Source organism: Bos indicus x Bos taurus, chromosome 20 (assembly GCF_003369695.1).
Source record: "Bos indicus x Bos taurus breed Angus x Brahman F1 hybrid chromosome 20, Bos_hybrid_MaternalHap_v2.0, whole genome shotgun sequence".
Classification (NCBI taxonomy): domain Eukaryota; kingdom Metazoa; phylum Chordata; class Mammalia; order Artiodactyla; family Bovidae; genus Bos; species Bos indicus x Bos taurus.
The window spans coordinates 13,018,882-13,040,362 of record NC_040095.1 but is presented as its reverse complement, the minus strand read 5'-3'; positions in this window follow the sequence as shown (position 1 = coordinate 13,040,362).

Genomic DNA, 21,481 nt, shown 5'->3' with positions numbered 1-21,481 from the left:
GTGTGATGCTTTTGGGTACTGGTCCCTGTAGTAATTCTGGCTTGCTCATTGTAATGAGTGAGGTTTGGACCTTGCTGTCCTCATATGTATATTAACTCTTCACACAAAGGCAGGGAGGATATGGTGTGAATAACAAATAGAGGATCAGATGCTCAGGTCAACAGGGCTTTTACAAATGAACACTGTTCAATGTCCTAGCCAAGGTCAACTGAAACTGGAATGCTACTTGGCAGGAGAAGAGACTGAGAAAGTGCTTTCACAGTTTGAAGGCAATTAACTATCAAGAGTTAACCAGCAAGTGTTAGCTATATTTATAAAAGAAAGTTCACTTTTGAATAGTTTTCATGGTGATCTCTTGCATGGAATTTGTGGAAGAGTAAAGTCTCAGCTTTCTACTACCCTTTTGGAATGGGTCATTCTACATAGCCGAGCACTCTTTATAGCCAGAAATTTAATGAGGGTCAGAGAAGGTTGTGAGCACACATTTGGGGGAGAATTGCAGCAGCCAGGGACAGTCTGGGAGCTGGGCTTGTAGGGGGTGGGTGGAGCAGATGAACTCTGTCTCCTCTCTACAGGCTGAGGACACAGTTATGAGCCAAGAACAGAGATGAACCTAAGGGGGGAATGGAAGTAGCTGAACGGTGCTTGACATAGATGACTTCCAACCTGGCAACAACTGTCCGAGGTGGATACAAAGGAGGAAAAATAGGGAATTAGGTAACTTGCTTGAGCTAGTGAATGGGGCAGGTATGTCTGAGTACAGATCCCTTACACTGAGATTTCTCTGGAAAGAAAGAGATGAAGATTGACTACTTTTTTTCTGTCTGCTCAGCATCTTTGGCCTCTGGAAATGGTCTGTCAGTCATGTAGCCTTCTCTTTCCCATGGCGTGGATGATGAGAGGGAGTAGCAGGGTTTGGGCTGGCCAATCAGATTTCTCAATATCCCTGGGCTTAGTGAATTGTGTGGGAGTGAAGGCAATGGCACCCCACTCCAGTACTCTTGCCTGGAAAATCCCATGGGCGGAGGAGCCTGGTAAGCTGCAGTCTATGAGGTTGCAAAGAGTTGGACACGACTGAGTGACTTCACTTTCACTTTTCACTTTCATGCATTGGAGAAGGAAATGGCAACCCCCTCCAGTGTTCTTGCCTGGAGAATCCCAGGGACGGGGGAGCCTGGTGGGCTGCCGTCTAGGGGACACGACTGAAGTGACTTAGCAGCAGCAGCATATGAACCAAGGGGGCCAGGGCATTTTCATAGATGATATAGATGCTGGCAAGAGGGGTTCTCTTTCTTCTTGCTGGGACTGGAAGCCAAAAGATGGTATAAACCTGGAGCTAATTGGGACATGTTTCCTGCCATTTGGAGTCTGTTTGAGGCTGAAGTCATTGTGATGTATAATTTGAGGACGCTTTAACATGAGGGAAACATCCTTTTTTGTTTTCTTGAGCTATTTTGATTTGGATCTGTACTACTGACTGTGTATTTTGATTAATATAATACCAGCTGCCCACATTTATCCTGGTGGTAAAGCTGATAGTGCCTCTGGGAAGTGTTCAGCTGCTAATCAAAAATGAATGTGATATTTTGAAAGATAAGAACTTCTGTTTCTAATAAGGATGGCCTAACACTGGTTATTCAAGTTTTCTTAACAGGAAACCAATTATTATCTTGTATGTGAGTCAAAAATGGCAACTTCCTTTAGGTTGGTCTAAGTTCCATAATAACTTATTCTGACATATAATTAGGGTGTTCTGTCTGGGAAATGCCTAAACTTTGTAAAAAGGTTGAGCTGAGTTAAAGGAAAATAATTAAAATATGATCAGTGTAGAGCAACACTGAATCGGATTTTTCAGAGTCTGAGAAAAAGGGAAAATGAAGACGCTTTAGATCTTAAACCGCAGGCCCAAACAGCATACTTCTTTCTGATAAATTATAAGAATGTCACTGTCTGAAATTACTCATCGAAGATAGGTACCAACAGACATCTGGGAAAATCATCTCAGCAGCAGCCCACCTAGGAAATGATCCGTTAGGGCTACAGCTAAGACTTGGGTATTTCTGAATTTTGGAAAGAGGGTTTAGGTGATGACCTTACAAGAAAGCCATCGACTTAAGCACAACTACTGTAGTCAATAGATATGCTATAATCTTCCAAACGGGAAGGTATAAAGACAAGTCTTAACAATTCAATACAGAATATTTCGAAAAGAAGGTTGTTGAGTACTAATCCAGACTTGTACCTGGAATGAAGATACTACCTAAGCCTGAAATCCCAGGTTCCCATGACTGGCTTAAAACACCTCTTTAGGCCTCCTCAGGATCCACTAAGCCGCTACTTCATGTTTCTTTGGCTTTATAAGATAATTGCGTTAACTGGTGTTTGAGGTGGTTCCACTTTCAGGGAAAGAGTTACTACTTCCCCTTTTTTTCTGAGACAATATTTCTGAAAGGATCCTTGAAAGTGCCTTCTAGCACTTCTGTCTCAAAGATTGTCATTCCTATTGCACACAGGGATCAAACCCTCCTTCCAACCCTGACACAAAATTTTAATGTGACAGATGCATTCAGTCCCAGACACATTTGCAAAGCCCTATTATCTTCTGAGGGCTAACTGGTTTACTTTCCCAAGCTCTCGGCTCTATCTCTCCTAACCTCCCTCACAGCACGACATTGAACAACTCATTAGTACGTTAGCAAATACACATGCATTTATGTATACATGTAGTCTGTCTTAAATATGAAGATAAATGGAAACAAGATAGGCAAATCTTTGCCTTTTTAGAGTTTATATCCTCTGAATAACTTACATGCAAATACAGGTTGGCAGGGGGAAACCTCTCAACTAATTGTCCCAACCCATTCCATAAATATACTTCTCTGTATCCACATCCACCTTTTTCCACATCTTAGTGGAGAAGCTGTCCCATTACCTGTTCAAGACTAACCTTGATACCTGAGACATTTCCCATCCTTGACTCCTCATGGCATTTTCTTCTTTAATCAATTCGTTACTCATCAATCTTGGCCTTTTCCATTTTTGTTATCTAGTTTCCCTTTGCAGATAAATAAAAGCCAAATATAGGGTAATCAGATGGTGATTGTATGAAAGCAAATACACCTATACAAGTCACAGAATAGTAATGCATTTTTTTTCGCTTGTATATTATTAATCAGTTTCCTAGCATGCTTCTTGAACTGAAGAAAATTAAACTCTTGGCAAACAGTGATTCCACAAAGATACTACCAACTGGTGAAATATTTTTGAAATAATTAGCTTTTCCCATCTGTCTTAGTTCAGGCTGCTGTTACAAAATACCATAGACTGGATGGTTTAAGCAACACATACTTATTTCTCACAACTCTGGAGGCTAAAAGAGATGCCATAAGATTCAGGGTCTGGTGAAGGCCCTTTTCCTGGTTTGTGGATGGCTGCCTTTTTGTTATATTGTCACATGGTGGAGAGGGGAAGGACGTTAGATGGTACTCTGGTCTCTCCCTGTAAGGGCACTAATCCCATCATTAAGACTCCACCCTCATGACCTCAGTTCAGTTCAGCTCAGTCATGTCCATCTCTTTGCAACCCCATGAACTGCAGTATGCCAGGCTTCCCTGTCTCACCAACTACCAGAGCTTGCTCAACTCATATCCATCGAGTCAGTGATGTCAGCCAACCAGCCATCTCATCCTCTGTTGTCCCCTTTTCCTCCTGCCTTCAGTCTTTCCCAGTATCAGGGTCTTTTCCAATAAGTCAGGTGGCCAAAGTATTGGAGCTTCAGCTTTAGCATCAGTCCTTCCAAAGAATATTCAGTACTTGTGACCTCATCTAGACCTAATTACCATTGAGGGCTAAGTTTAAATAGATGACTTTAGGGAAGGAGGGGAACACAACATTCCATTCACAGCACCAGCTCCTGGTAATTCTGCCTAAATTTGCTTTGTACATATTAAGACTATATTGTTAGATGCCTATTCAAAAAAATTTTAAAACATTAAAACTTTTTCCTTTTATCAGAGCAGAATGATCTGTTTTATTTCTAATATTATTGTCTTAAAGTTTGTCTTTTGCCTTTTCATACTGTTCAGATGATACCACCCTTATGGCAGAAAGTGAAGAGGAACTAAAAAGCCTCTTGATGAAAGTGAAAGAGGAGAGTGAAAAAGTTGGCTTAAAGCTCAACATTCAGAAAACGAAGATCATGGCATCCGATCCCATCACTTCATGGGAATTTGATGGGGAAACAGTGTCAGACCTTATTTTTTTGGGCTCCAAAATCACTGCAGATGGTGACTGCAGCCATGAAATTAAAAGATGCTTACTCCTTGGAAGGAAAGTTATGACCAACCTAGATAGCATATTTAAAAGCAGAGACATTACTTTGCCAACAAGGTTCGTCTAGTCAAGGCTATGGTTTTTCCAGTAGTCATATATGGATGTGAGTTGGACTGTGAAGAAAGCTGAGCGCCGAAGAATTGATGCTTTTGAACTGTGGTGTTGGAGAAGACTCTTGAGAGTCCCTTGGACTGCAAGGAGATCCAACCAGTCCATTCTGAAGGAGATCAGCCCTGGGATTTCTTTGGAAGGAATGATGCTAAAGCTGAAACTCCGGTACTTTGGCCACCTCATGGGAAAAGTTGACTCATTGGAAAAGACTCTGATGCTGGGAAGGATTGGGGGCAGGAGGAGAAGGGGACAACGGAGGATGAGATGGCTGGATGGCATCACTGACTCGATGGACGTGAGTCTGAGTGAACTGTGGGAGTTGGTGATGGACAGGGAGGCCTGGCATGCTGCGATTCATGGGGTCGCAAAGAGTCGGACACGACTGAGCGACTGAACTGAACTGAAAGTTTGTCTGAAAATAGTATTGTCACAGATCTATTTTATTAGCATTTCCTTAATCTATTATTTCCATCTTTTAAACCTTTTGTGTTAAGTTCTAGGTGTGACTCTTATTCCTGATTTGATTTTGTTGTTATATTTAAAAAAAAAAACCTGAGAACTTCTGTCTTTTAAACCCACTTGATGCAGTTTCTTGTGTATCTGAATTGATTTCTGCCTATTATTTTGTTTTCCCATGAATCTTTCTTTTCCTTTTCCAACTCCTATTGGATTTAATCTTTTTTAAAATTAACTTTTAATTCTTTTATTGATTTTGGAAGTTAAGCATTCCATTTTTTTTCTTTTTTTGGTTTCTTCCCTTAACTTGCACGACTTGACTTAAAATCTAAATTATTGTTGCCTAGTATTGTGGTTCTGTCTTATTTTTAAGATCTTAGACATCACTTATTATCATTAAAGCATGTTTAAATTACACACAGAAAATGAGTCTCTTCTCAGCATGGGGCTCAATTCCTTCCTTCTGGACTCAATTTCCTTCTTTCTGAAGTGTGTCTTCCACTAGTCCTTTCAGTGAGGGTATGTGACTCGTAAACTGTTTCAGAATTTGTTTCAAAGTGTCTTTATTTTGCCCTCATTCTTTAATGATAGTTTTTCATGGTATCTAATTATAGATTGACTACTATTTTCCCCAATTCTGTGAAGATTTGATCCTTTTGTTTTGGATTTTATTTCTTGATGAGAAATGTGCTATCAGCTGGTCCTTTATAGATACTCTGCATTTTTTCTGGCTGTGGATAAAATTTTCCTCTTGATCCTTGTATTCAGGAGCTTCATTACTGTGTGACTCAGTGTGCTTTACTTTTATTTATATCACTTTGGACATTGTATGCATCCTCATCCTAAAGGTCAAGCATTTAAAAATTCAAGAAAATTCTCTACTCTTTTATCAAATATTGACTTTTATCTCTTATCTCTGGCCAAAGGTCAGTAAACTATGACCTGGGGCAAAAATCTTGCCATTGCTTGCTTTTATACAATTTTATTGGAACACAGCCATGCCCATTTGTTTACATATTTGTCTATGACTGCTTTTGCATTACAACTTCAAAGTAGGTTAGTTGTAAAAGGAATTCTATGGCGCATGAAGCCTAAATAATTTATTGTTTGATTCTCCACAGGGGGAAAAAAAATTGCCAATCTCTGCTCTGCACCTTCATTCTACAACTATTAGACATAAGTGGATATCTTGAATTTATTATATTATATTAATAATAATCTCAAGTTGGAATAATTTTATTTTTTTTGTTGCATTCCGGGTAATTTTATTTTTCTTAGTTTGGCAATTTTCTGCTTTATTTTGTATATCACTTCTACGTAAAAATTGGTTAGCCAGTCTGGCATATTTTTGAAACCAGAAATTTATCTAGCTTTTAATACATAATCCTAACTAAAACATTCATGACAGCTATCCAGAAGTGATCTAATCATCTTATGTATCAGGTTTCTGCAGATAAATAGAAATCAATTCAGAGAAAGAGAATATATGTAGAAAGAGATTTGTCTAAGGAATTGACTCACAGAATTATGGAGGTTGGCAAGTCCAGAATCTGCAGGGTGGGCCAGAAGTGGAGACTTCAGGAAGAGCCAGTGATGCAGTTCAAGTGCAAAGGCCATCTTCTGGAGAATTCACTCTTGTGCAGGCATCTTTTGCTCTATTCAGTCCTTTAACTCATTGGATGAGACCTACCCACATTACAGTTTGCAATTTGCCTTACTCAAAGTCCACCAGTTTAGAGTTAATCTCATCCAAAACCATCCCCACAGAATCAACCAGAATAATAATTGACAAAATACCTGGTCACTGTGGTCCACGCAAGGTGACAGATCTTAACCATCACAAATCCACCCCCTGGCAACTCGGCGCCCACATTCATCTTAAACCATGCTTAATCTCTAAATAAGGGTAGTCATAAGGTCATTCTTATGCCTAAGGTGATACAACTATCCTATATCCAATTGAAAATACACTAACTCTCCTCTCAGAAAAGGATGTTAAATCCTTGGTAATTTTTACTTTTCTCCTTGATATCCTTTAACTGAAATACTATAAAGTGAAGTAGCTCAGTTGTGTCCGACTCTTTGCCACTCCGTGGACTGTAGCCCACCAGGCTCCTCCATCCATGGGATTCTCTAGGCAAGAATATTGGAGAGGGTTGCCATTTCCTTCTCCAGGGGATCTTCCCAACCCAGGGATTGAACCCGGGTCCCCTGCATTGCAGCAGCTGCTGCTAAGTCGCTTCAGTCGTGTCCAACTCTGTGAGACCCCATAGACGGCAGCCCATCAGGCTTCCCCGTCCCTGGGATTCTCCAACCAAGAACACTGGAGTGGGTTGCCATTTCCTTCTCCAATGCACGAAAGTGAAAAGTGAAAGTGAAGTCACTCAGTCGTGTCCAACTCTTCGCGACCCCATGGACTGTAGCCCACCAGGCTCCTCTGTCCATGTGATTTTCCAGGCAAGAGTGCTGGAGTGGGGTGCCATTGCCTTCTTCAGGGGATCATCCCCACCAGGTCTCCCACATTGCAGACAGACGCTTTAACCTCTGAGCAACCAGGGAAGTAGCTATGGTGTGAAGTTAAAAATACTTAAATATTATGATATAAAGTAAATACAGTTTATATTATATGATAAGGGGGTAAGAGAGGGGGAAAAACAAAGATATTTGCTATATATACATACACACACAAATATATTCATAAATATATTCATTGGAAGGACTGATGCTGAAGCTGAAACTCCAATACTTTGGCCACTGATGTGAAGAACTGACTCATTTGAAAAGACCCTGGTGCTGGGAAAGATTGAAGGCAGGAGGATAAGGGGATGACAGAGGATGAGATGGTTGACTGGCATTACCGACTCGATGGACATGAGTTTGAGCAAGCTCTGGGAGTTGGTGATGGACAGGGAAGCCTTGCATGCTGCAGTCATGGCTTCGCAAAGAGTCAGACATGACTGAGTGACTGAACTGACTTATATTCAAAACAAAATAAAGAAGACATATTCATGACAATTACAGTCCTTGTTTCTGTGACTGGTGTTGTGGCTGTACCTGGTGTTTATAACTGTGTCTTCCAAAACTCATCCTGTATTTCTTTTGCTCTCAGCAAGCACCTCATCTGCTCATGGTTCTTAGTCTGGTGGGGTGACCCAAATCTTCATTCCTGAAGGATCTCAGTTACTAGTAGTCCTTTTTGGATTGGGTCGATATAGTTTTCCATCAATTGTAAGGACATGGTAATACTAAGAGATGTCCTAAGGGATCTCCTGCATTCCAGACACCCTTCCTTACCTCCACTTGGCACAGCGTCCAATTTCTCCTAGGTAGTCAGCATCACTCACCCCAGCCAGCACAGGGACTCCCTTTCTAAACTGTTGATTTAGAGACATAAGGAGCCCAGAGTGACTGGGTGGCAGCCCTAACTTCTAGCTCAGTGGAATCACTATTGTGTCTCCCGGTAGAAGCATTCCTCTATTAGGAACCAAAAACTCTAGGGCATCAGATCATAAGGTTGCAGAGAGAGGAAGCAAATAATTTGCTATTCAGTCACTAGAGGGTAACAGAAGTGTCATTCTTGTTTCTACCCCTTGATCCCCTGACCCATAAATCCTGGCTGTAGGAGAGAAAGCACCATTTATTGGAGATGTGAAGCATAGACAGCCTCCTAGAGAACCTGTTCCAGTCCGAGATACTGCTGTCTAACTGGGGCTGTTACCGAGTCTGCAAAAGGCTGTCCCATTGTTTTATCAAGCCAGTTGCTTCAGGCTGGTGGGAACCATATTAAGACCAGTGAAGTCCATGAGTATGGGCCCATTGCTGTACTTTATCTGCTATGGAGTGATTTACCAGTACCATGACAGTAGATGAGTCCATGGATGGTAGTTTTGACAGAAACAATGAATGCAGGGAAGGCAACTCTGTATCCATAATAAGTGTCTCAACTTTTTTCCCCCTGGCACATGCTCTCCTGTCACTTCTCCTTTCTAAAACTGTGTATAATCATAAACATAGCTGACTGACTTGTTGCAGGTACCAGAAATAAACTAGAACTGTGGGAAGCTCATGAATGAATTAACAGTATTTAAAAACTAGGAAAAATGTAATAGATCTTTATATAACATCACTGAACCCACAAAAGTATTGAAGCATTTATATGCCATAAATCAACCTGGGCTATAGAAATGCTTGAGTAAAACTTCTGCAAATATATACTCAGGGGCTTCCCTGGTGGCTCAGATGGTAAAGAATCTGCCTGCAATGCAGGAGACCAGGATTCGATCCCTGGATTGGGAAGATTCCCCTGAAGAAAGGAATGGCAACCCACTCCAGTATTCTTGCCTGGAAAATCCCAAGGACAGAGAAGCCTGGCAGGCCATATAGTCCATGGGGTCAGACAAAACTGGGCAAAACTGAGTGACTAACGCTTCCACTTTCCCCTGTACTAAACATAACCATCTTGGAAACGGAAACACCAGTGGCCCATATTTTAAACTAAAACACATACTGCTTTTAGGAAAAAAGGAAAGTCATTTAAGGCAGTTAATTAAAATGCCATTTAAGCAATTACAGTGGGTAACAGGATCATGAAATCACTAGCAAAGTAGAAGCTTGTCACTGAAGCTCCCATATGATCTTACTGACTAGAAGATCAGGCTTCATAGACATCAGATAACTGAAGTCTCCAAGCTTCATCAAGTCCTCAAGTTTCAGAGTTCTGGTTTTTTTCTGAGAAGTACAAAAGCAAATAAAAGGAAAAGCTATGGTAAGAAAAATATGCCATGACCTGTGGTAAGAATTGATCTGAAGTTTCGGCATAAAAACTTGTTCTATATATATAAGCCAGGTAGGTCAAGTACCTGCTGAATACTTACACATGTTAGCACTTTGCCGGCTACTCTGGGGAAGGACAGAAGAGAGATTAAATGCTATGAGATGCTTCTGCCAACGTGAAAAAACCTAGACATACTACAATTAGAGCCCACGACAGTGGGTTTTACAAGAATTAACCATGCTGTGCCAACTAATAATATTAGCTATGGACATCAGGGATGAACTCACACCTGGAAATATTATATATTATTTGGTTCCAATTTGGATGAAATCTTTTCATTATTCCAACCACTCAGTTGTTTGTGTTGCCTGGAATAAGAGCTTTCAAGGAAGCTTAGCACTTCTGTCCTGCTTCAATTATAAACTCCATGCCTATGGGGGCTTCTTTCTCTGGCTCTAAGTACATACCTGTAAGGCCTTGACCAGGCAGCTCCTGGTCATATAAAGTGTGATGGGACAGGGTGGCTCATTCTGGGTGCAGCACTAAGGTGGCTCCCCCTTTACGGTGCTGTTCTCCAGCTCTGGACGCAGACATCCCCGTGCCTACACCTTTCGGCCGAGCCTCATCTGTTCTGCCTCTCCTCTCCTCTGCGTGGAGGAGGTTGGCCGCCTGCTTCCAATTCTGTCTCCTCCCCTTGATGGCCTCCATAGTGCCTCTTTCCCGAGATACCAGCAGGTCTTTTAAACACCACTGACACCTGAATCCACTGTATCCTGGATTACTGCACTGTGATAAGTGGCAGAGGAAGAAAATCTTTTAAGTAACTGTTCTCAGGGGCCCAGTGGTAGTGTTCTGCTCTGCCTTTACCTGTGGCTTTTCCTCAGACTCCTGGCAACTCATTTCTTTTTCACCCCTACATACACTCCCTGGACAACCTCATTCACACCTCTGGATTCCACGTCTCTGTTTTCTCTGATGAACACCTGGTTCCTCTTCCAGGTTTCTGAATGCGGACTTCTCAGGGATCTCAGTTGTAATCCACAGAGGCTGGCTTGAGCAGAAATGTGAATTATTAATATCGAAGAAATATTGTATATTAATAGCTCTCAGAATTGTTGGCAAACTGAATAACAAGACTGAGAAAATGGACTGGGAGAAAGGGAAGCCAGAGTTACTCTCCCTCCCTTCTTAAAGTCACTGGTCATCAAATCCTATGGATTATGCATTATAAATGTTTCTTAAATACATATCCTTTTAATTTAATTTTCTTTTATTTTTTAAATTTATTTTTGATTGAAGGATAATTGCTTTACAATGTTGTGTTGGTTTCTGACGTACCTCAACATGCATCAGTCATAGGTAGGCATATGTCCCTTCTAGCTCTTGAACCTCCCTCTTACCTCCCACCACATTCCACTCCTCTAGGTTGTCACAGAGCCCTGGTTTGAGCGCCTTGAGTCATACAGGAAATTCCTCCTGGCTATCTATTTTACATATGGTAGTTTATGTATTTCCATGCTACTCTGTCCATTCATCCCACCCTCTTCTCCCCACCACCACTGTGTCTACAGCTCTGTTCTCTACGTGTCTGTCTCCATTACTGCCCTGCAAAGACGTTCATCAGTACCATCTTTCTAGAGTCCATATTATGTGTTAGTATACGATATTTACTTTTCCTTTTCTGTCTTACTTCATTCTGTATAATAGCCTCTAGGTTCATCCACCTCATTAGAACTGACTCAAGTACATTCCTTTTTATGGCCAAGTAATATTCCATTGTATATATGTACCATAGCTTCTTTATCCATTCATCTGTTGATGGACATCTAGGTTGCTTCCATGTCCTAGCTATTGTTAATAGTGCTGCAATAAACATTGGGATGCTTGTGTCTTTTTCAATTATGGTTTCATCAGGGTGTATGTCCAGTAGTGGGATTATTGAGTCATACAATAATTTTATTCCTAGTTTTTTAAGGACTCTCTATAACTGTCCTCATAGTGGCAGCATCAATTTACGTTCCCACCAAGAGTGCAAGAGGGTTCCATTTTCTCCACACCCTCTCCAGCATTTCTTATCTGTAGATTCATTCTGCCCACTGTGAGATGATATCTCATTGTAGTTTTGATTTGCATTTCTCTAATAATGAGCAATGTTGAGCGTCTTTTCATGTGTTTATTAGCCATCTGTATATCTTCCTTGGAGAAATGGCTGTTTAGGTTACTCTGTCCACTCTTCCATTGTTTTTTTTTTGTTGTTGTTTTTTCTGGTATTGAGTTACATGAGTTGCTTGTATGTTTGGGAGATTAATCCTTTGTCAGTTATTTTGTTTGCTGTTATTTTCTCCCATTCTGAGGGTTGTTTTTTCACCTTGTTTATAGTTTCCTTTGCTGTGCAAAAGCTTTTAGGTTTAGTTAAGGCCCACTTATTTATTTTTGTTTTCATTTCCATTACTCTAGAAGATGGGTCATAGAAGACCTTGTGTGATTTATGTCAAACAGTGTTCTGCATATGTTTTCCTTTAAGAGTTTTTGTAGTTTCTGGTCCTACATTTAGGTCTTTAATCCATTTTGAGTTTATCTTTATGTATGGTGTTAGGAAATGTTCCAGTTTCATTCTTTTAGCTGCAGCTGTCTAGCTTTCCCAGCACCACTATTGAAGAGGCTATCTTTTCTCCATTGTATATTCTTACCTCCTTTGTTGAAGATAAGGTGCCCAAAGGTGTGTGGGTTTATCTGTGGGCTTTCCATCCTGTTCCATTGGTCTATATTTCTGTTTTTGTGCCAATGACATAGTGGCTTGATGACTCTAGCTTTGTAGTATAGTCTGAGGATTGATTCCTCCAGCTCCATTCTTCTTTCTCAAGATTGCTTTGGCTATTTGGGGTCTTTTGTGTTTCTATATGAATTATGAATTTTTTGTTCTAATTATGTGAAAAATGGCATTGGTAATTTGATAGGGATCACACTGGATCTGTATATCACATTTGGTAGAATAGTCATTTCCACAATATTGATTCTTTCAACCCAGGAACATGGAGTATCTCTCCATCTGTTTATGCTGTCTTTGATTTCTTTCATCAGTGTCCTCTAGTTTTCTGTATACAGCTCTTTTGTCTTCTTAGGCAGCTCTTTTGTCTCCTTTATTCCTAGGTATTTTATTCTTTTTGTTACAATGGTAAATGAGATTGATTCCTTAATTTCTCTTTCTGATATTTCATTGTTAGTGTATAGGAATGCAAGTGATTTCTGTGTACTAATTTTGAATCCTGTGACTTTACTGAATTCATTGATTAGCTCTAGTCATTTCCTGAAAGTATTTTTAGGGTTTTCTATGTATAGTATCATGTCGTCTGCAAACATGATAGTTTTACTTCTTTTCCAGTTTAGATTCCTTTTATTTTGTTTTCTTCTCTGATTACCATAGCTAGGACTTCCAAAACTATTTTGAATAATAGTGAAGACAGTGGGCACCCATGTCTTATTCCTGATCTTAGAGGAAATGTTTTCAGTTTTTCACCATTGAGAATAATGTTTGCCGTGGGTTTATCATATATGGCCTTTTTATGTTGAGGTAGGTTCCTTCTAAGCCCATTTTTGAAGAGTTTTTTTTTCCCCCATAAATGGGTGCTGAATTTTGTCAAAAGATTTTTCTGCATCTATTGAGATTATCATATGGTTTTTAATTACATTGATTGATTTGCATGTATTGAAGAATCTTGCATCCCTGGGATAAACCTGACTTGATCATGGTATATGATCTTTTTAATGTGTTGTTAAATTCTGTTTGCTAGAATTTGTTGAGGATTTTTTTTTTATATTCATCAATGATAATGTCCTATAACTTTCTTTTTTTGTGCTGTCTTTACCTGATTTTGGTATCAAGGTGATGGTGGCCTCATAGAATGAGTTTGGAAATGTTCCTTCCTCTGCAGTTTTTTGGAAGAGTTTCACAAGAATAGACATTAGCTCTTTTCTAAATGTTTGATAGAATTCACCTATGAAGCCATCTGGCCCCAGGGTTTTGTTTTTTGGGAGATTTTTGATATTCTCTTAAAAAATTTTCTCAGACCCTTTCTTTTTCACTTCTTCTTCTGGGACCCCTATAATTTGAAGGTTGGTATGTCTGGTTCCAAATAGGAAAGGGAGTACGTCAAGGCTGTATATTGTTACCCTGTTTATTTAACTTATATGCAGAGTACATCATGAGAAACGCTGGGCTGGAAGAAACACAAGCTGGAATCAAGATTGCCGGGAGAAATATCAATAACCTCAGATATGCAGATGACACCACCCTTATGGCAGAAAGTGAAGAGGAACTAAAAAGCCTCTTGATGAAGGTGAAAGAGGAGAGTGAAAAAGTTGGCTTAAAGCTCAACATTCAGAAAACGAAGATCATGGCATCCGGTCCCATCACTTCATGGGAAATAGATGGGGAAACAGTGGAAACTGTCAGACTTTATTTTTCTGGGCTCCAAAATCACTGCAGATGGTGAAATTAAAAGACGCTTACTCCTTGGAAGGAAAGTTATGACCTACTTAGATAGCATATTCAAAAGCAGAGACAGTACTTTGCCAACAAAGGTTTGTCTAGTCAAGGCTATGGTTTTTCCTGTGGTCATGTATGGATGTGAGAGTTGGACTGTGAAGAAGGCTGAGTGCCGAAGAATTGATGCTTTTGAACTGTGGTGTTGGAGAAGACTCTTGAGAGTCCCTTGGACTGCAAGGAGATCCAACCAGTCCATTCTAAAGGAGATCAGCCCTGGGATTTCTTTGGAAGGAATGATGCTAAAGCTGAAACTCCAGTACTTTGGCTACCTCATGCGAAGAGTTGACTCATTGGAAAAGACTCTGATGTTGGGAGGAATTGGGGGCAGGAGGAGAAGGGGATGACAGAGGATGAGATGGCTGGATGGCATCACCGACTCGATGGATGTGAGTCTGAATGAACTGCGGGAGTTGGTGATGGCCAGGGAGGCCTGGCGTGCTGCGATTCATGGGGTCGCAAAGAGTTGGACACGACTGAGCGACTGATCTGATCTGATGTTTAATATTGTCCCAGAGGTCTCTGAGACTATCCTCAACTCTTTTCATTCTTTTTCCTTTTTTCTGCTCTTTAGCAGTTATTTCCACCATTCTATCTTCCAGCTCACTTATCTGTTTTCTGCCTCAGTTATTCTGCTATTTTTTTAACTTTAGCAATTGTGCATTATTAGGGTATTTTTAATTTCAGTAATCGTGTTGTTCATCTCTATCTAGTCTTTATTTCTTCTAGGTCCTTGTTAAATGTTTTCATTGATTCTTGCATTTTCTCCATTCTGTTTTTGACCATCATTACTCTAAATTCTTTTTTAGGTAGTTTGCTTATTTCCTCTTCATTTATTTGGTCTTTTGGGTTTTGCCTTGTTCATTTGCAGTATATGTCTCTCTTTACATTTTTTCCTAACTTACTGTGTTTGAGGTTTCCTTTCCCCAGGCTTTAGGGTTGTATTCCTTCTTCCTTTTGGTTTCTGCCCTTGGTGGGCGAGGTTGCCAGTGATTAGAGTAAGCTTCGTATTGGGAGGGACTTGTGCCTGTGTTCTGGTGTGACAAGGTGCTTTGTTTTTTCTCCCCCTTATCAGCAGGGTTGTGTGAGATGGTATGTTTTGGAGTGTCTGTGGGGATCCTGTCTGCTGGTGATTGGGGCTGTATTTGGGCTTGCTTGTTATTTGGGTGAGGCATCCTGCACTGGGAGCTGCTTATAGCTGGGTGCTGCTGGGTCTTACAGGCGGAGGCCTTCAGGGGCGTTCTCACTAATTAATACTTTTTGGGGTCAGAAGTTCTCTGGCTGTCTAGTGTCCTGGACTCGGTGCTTCCACTCGAAAGGCTCAGCCCAGATCTCTAGTCAGGTAACCAAGATTCCACAATCCTCGTGTTAATGGCATTAAAGAGGATTAAAACAAACACTCAAAAACAAAACAACAAGAAGCAAGAGAAACCCCAGACAAATGGTAAATACAAAATCAGACAAATGAAAACAAAGGAACACACACACACATACACACACACACACACACACACACACACACACACACACACAAAACCAAACAGTCCAAGGAAAAGAAAGTACGAGCGTAACCCAACAAGCAAAGGAAACCAAACTGATATCAACCAATTAAAACCAAAACACAAACCTAAAACCAAAACCAAAGCAGAGTGCCAAGTGAAGAATAAAGCAAAGGAGGGAAACAAAACATGGTGAAGTGGAGAAAGAAAAGGAAGAAGAGAAAAAAAATAGAAAAGTAAAGTTAAATAGAAGTATATAAAAAAGATTTATGCATATTAAAGAATAACTACAGCAGGAAAAGAACAATAAGAAAAGCAAACACATAAATGAAACAAAACCAAAATTTAAAAAAGAAAAATTCCACAGAACCACAAAAAGCCAGCACAGAGATAGAAGTATATAAAGGAAATAAAAATGTGATTTAAAAAAACGTTCTCAAAAGTTTAAATAGAGTTAACAGAAAAAAATAAATTCAACAACTGGAGCAAAAGAGAAAAGAAAAAATAATCCAGAACCAACAAGTCAAAATATAGGAATAATAATAAATGTTTTTCTCAGATCTCAGTTGTCAGCATTCTTTCCCTTGCCGTAAGTCACAGTATACTTCTGCCTCCTAGGATATCCTCTGGTACTGGACTGGTCTCTGGACCTGTTGTGGGGACAGCTCAGACTCTAATGTGGCCCTACATTAACCTTGCCTTCAGCGTCCGCAACCGCCAGATCTAGTGCATTTTCTTTTCTGTAGACACAGTCTGCCTACTTGATTGTGTGGATTTAAACTGTAGCTCGTACAACTGGTGGAAAGGTTTTTGATCTTATTCCTTACCCACACTGCCCCTGGAGTTCAGCTGTGGTTTTATCTCCATGTCTGCATGTGGGTCATCCACAAGTTTACTCCTGAGGCTGCTCTGGAAACTTGGGTTTGCCCCAGTGAGGTCCGTGTGTGGACATGGGGCAGCTGCTTGGATTGCAAGGACCCTGGTAGTGCCAGATACACAGGGGAGCTGCTGGCCATGGGAGCAGAAGATATGGTGCTATTAGGGTATTTTTCCCTAGCCTCTGGCAGCTCTGGTCCAGTGAGGATTGAGCATGGAGGTGGTGCAGCTGCTTGGATCACGGGGACCTTGGTGGCACCAAGTGTGCAGGATGACAACAGCCTCAGGCTCAGGAGCCATGGCACTATAGAGTCTTTTTCTAGCCTCTGGCAGCTGGTGTCCAAAGGGCCTCCCTGGCTGGGGTCCTTCTCTATTGCTTGGCACATCAGGCACTTAAAGGGCCACCCTCTCTGGGGTCTTTCTCTATTAGTCAGCTGCTGGTGCTGGCACGTGGCGAGAGGCTACAGGGATGGCTCCACCCCTACACATGACTCAGCAGTACTGCCTTGCTTCCATGGCTGCCCAGCTTTCTTCCAAAGGCATTCGGCACCACAATCTCCTCCCTCACATCCCCTCCAGCCGTCTCCCCACAGTCAACAACAGGCCTCACTCTGGAAATGCTCTCCAATTCCTAAGCTCCAGCTCCCAGATACCATGTGTTCCAGAGGACTTGCATCCCTGTCTGGGCTATGTAGGGCTGCAGCAAGGATTGTCTTTGTGATTCTTACCCCATTCAAACTGTCACAGATCAGTTGCTGCACTCTCTACAGCCCCACACTCTTCCCCTTTGTCCTAAACAATTGCTGTGCTGTAGGGGTCTGAGCTCTGCTTCAGTTCCCCCACCCCCTGGGTTCAGGTCCAGTCCTGCTCACTCTCCTCTTTTTCCCTTCCTCCATCCTACCAAGTTTTGTGTGCATCTGTATATTCCTTTCCAGTGGTCAGGGACTCCTGCCAAATCTTAGCTGTATTCTATGAGATCTTCTGCATCTGAAGGTATATTACTGATGCATTCAAGGAGAGAAATGTGCTCCACATTCACCCACTCCTCTGCCATCTTCTCTCTGCAGTGCATCTCATTTTCTGAAAGCCCTCTGCACGGCTTTCAGCAGATCCTTACAGCAAATTCAAAGTTCATCATTTCTTGTCTAGATTACCCAGGTGCTCCCTAACTATTCTCACAGCTTCTGATACCACCCCAAGGCCCTTGTTAGAGTTGCCATCCCATTTTTTATGGGATTATTTGACTGCCTCTTCTTATTTTCTAATTCTACTTTCTTCAGCTTTGTTAATCTCATCTTTTCAGCTATCTAAAGGTAGAACAATGAGAGAAGAATCTCTAGATAAATGGAATTAAGTTGTATCATGACAGCTTAGATTATCACTGTCTGCATTTTCTCACTCTGAGATCAAGAATGCTCCTCTGTAAAAACTGACTCTTAGGAAAGAGTAAACTGAAAGGAAAAGATGAGAGGCCAGGTATATCAACTTTGTTATCTGCTCTGGACTTTGATGATAACATGATGCTTATTCTCATTGTTGAACTCAGGTTGCAGTAATAGCTTCCTAGACGGTATCTAGTGGGCCACAGCTCCTAGCATATATTCTTTTATATTCCAGACTATTGAATCTAGGCTATACCTATGCTTCTGTTTAACCAATAGCATTTGGGAGAAATGACCTTATGTTGGTCCTGGGTCTTGGGAAGACTTGGCAGATTTTACTTCTGTGCTTTTGGGCATCCTGAGCTGCCATATTGGAAGTCCAGCTACGTTGCTGGAGAGATTACATGGAGATACCTGCTAGAGAGGCCATATGGAGAGGACAGGCCTGGAAATTACATGGGAAGACAGCGAGTCCCAACTTCCCATGTCCCAGCTGTACCCAGCCTTCCAGTTGTCTCCACCAAGGCATCAGTCATAGGAGACAGCCACCATGGATGTTCCAGTTCAGTCAAGTCTGCAGAGGCCCACAGCCTCAGCTGATATCATGTAGAGCAGAACTTCCCAGATGAGCCCAATCAATGTGCTTAATTATAAGGGTAATGCATGGTTTTTGTTTAAAGTCACTGTTTGGAAGTGGTTTCTTACACAGCAATAGATAACTGAAACAGGGATCATTGATTATATGTGTGGTCCTGTTTAATTATTCATTTAGGTGAACTTCACTTCCAGGCATGTAGTATGTTTTTCCATGGGTTATATTAACTGTTCAATGCTGAATCCCTCTAGTTCAGCATCGGCACAAGGCTCTGACTTTGTTTTTTAAAGATGGACTCACATGATGGCCCTTATCAATATTTGAAGCCCAGAAAAGCACACACATAACAAACTCACAAGCTTCGGGCTATAAATTTAATTGACCAGATTCTTCCTGCTCTTTCCTCCATCAGACTTAGTGTAGCACAATTACCTTGACTCGTGAAGATAGTTGTTTAAGACTTGAAATAATTGATCTGAAATTCCTTTGGAAAGAAGTAAGGAAAATGATAAGCAGAAGAGGAATGAAATTTTAATTTGGAGCAATTTTATGCACTAAGAGAAAAATAAATAATGTCCATCATATTTAAAGATGCTATCATTTGACCCACTGACAGCATGGACTGAATGCTGTATAATGGTGATATTATATTCCCCCTTGTATAGATAGAATGGAGTTGCCATTGGGAAGCAGCTGGCTGGCCAGGGGCTTTGTTTCCCCGAAACTTCTATATCTAGATGTGGCCATGTGGCTAGTTCTTACCAGTGGGAAAGTGGAAGTGATGTCTGATGAACCAAGGCTTTTCAGAAGTCATTATGCCTTTTCTATGCTGTCTCTCTCCCCTTGTGCCAGCTGGATATAAATGACTTCAAGGCCTTGGGGATGGCAGAACTCCCAGATGGAAGAAATGTGCATGTCTGAATCATGGCGAGGAGGAGGATCATTTGCCAACTAGGAACAAGCATTGTAAAAGTTACCTGGAAGAAATACACATCTTTTGTGCTTGAGCTTTCAAAAACTCAAGGTTTATTTGTTATAGCAGCCAGCATTCCCCTAATGAATATAGTCATTCATTCATTTGAAAATTCATTTAATTTTTTTCATAGACGAGATCACTGCTTGTTTTGAAATTGTGGATATGTCCATTTATTTTCCTTAGCCTCAGTTGTCACATCTATAAAATGGGACTAATGGTATATACTTCATAGGATTATTGTCATTCTTAATAAGACATTGTAGTATCTCATTTATTGAGCATTATCATGTGTCAGACCCTGTGCTAAACACTTCACATAACTTATGTCACTGAATCACCTCAATAGTGCTATGATATGTTCTATTAACTTCATGTTTCTCAAATGATAAAAAAAAAGAAGCTTAGAGAGGTTAAGTACCTCTCTGATGTTTCATGGCCAGTAATGGCAGAGTTGGGCTTTCAACCGAGGCAGGCTGACTTCATAGACCACATGCCTGAGCTCTAGCCTGCTCTGATTAGGACCAGAACAAAGCCTGACACATAATAAATGCACAATAGACATGAATTCTATTTTCCTTCCACTTCAAGGAAAGAAGCGGTATAGACTTAAGAATAAATGTGTCCAGTTTTGGCGAAGTGCACAACACATACACACAAACACACACACAAACTTACACAGCCTTACTTTTGTTTACACTCATATTTGGCTTGGTGTGTTCCAATTAGAAGTAAACCAGAATTACTTATGTTCACTGCATACATAGGTCCTCTCAATTGAGAATATTATTATTTTGTGCTCATAGCCCAACTTCAGCTTGCATGATCAAAAGAAGTGGCAAGAACACTGAAGAAATGAATCCCAAAATGACTAATGCATTTTAAAGTTGCTTGTGAAACATTCATGTTATCGACCTGCTGGATGGAAATTGACAGAAAACTCAGCTCAGAATGGACATAACTCCAGGAAGTCCAGGAATTCTGGGTCCCTGAAGTCTTTCACATTTCACTTAATATACCACATATTTCTTGAAGCAAGCTAGTTTAAAACATCCAGTCTGAGGTATATCTTAGAAATAGACTGACCTTTATAGTTTTGGTCATGTGGAATTTTATAAAGCTGAAATACATTTCAAAAATTACAGTCCATAGTAGGAGTGCTAGTACTTTCTCTAAAGTCATATCAGCTAGTATTAGATTGTCTACGGAATCAAGTTCAGAGTGCTTTTTCAAAACGGTACAGTAATTTTCCCCATTCTAATTGCTATACCAAGAGTAATTTGTCTTCTGGGCTTTGGAGCTGCTGAACCACTTTCTTCTTTCGCTTGAAGTTTCATCAAGGCAATATGCTTAATCAATGTTTGCTGATGTTTATGGTCTAATGCTTACTGACAGCAGGTGCAAAGAAAAAAAGAGTACATCCCCATCTGCATAAAAATCTTTCTTAAATTCCCTAGCATGCTGTTCTGCTGTAATTTTAGTAGACAGGTGATTTTTCACGGCACCTTCACGAGTCGTATCCCCCTCCATGGCTGGCTCCGTTTTCTTACCTGCTGTTCCCAGAAGCTGTGCTCTGACGCGCACCACCGCGTGGTAGCTCCTTTCAGGGTCTCTACTGAGCTTGAGATGAACTCTCCTTGGTGCTTCATTTCCACAGTCTGGTCCAGAAAATAGACTCTATCCCTGAGTAATTTAGAAGCTGTTGTTAATGCAACAGTTAAGCCAAACCAGAGATGGGGTTGTACCTTTTGGATAACAGCAGAGACCCTAAAAGAGCTTCAATGACCCAAAGGATCTATTTCCAATGATATACAATGGAAAGGAATTTAACCAAGGGAAGTCCATTAACCTTAATGATAAGTCACTTGGATAATTATCCGTCAAGGCCCTGGAAATGTGCATCTAACTACAGCCTCCTCCTCATTATTTGTTTACTGAAG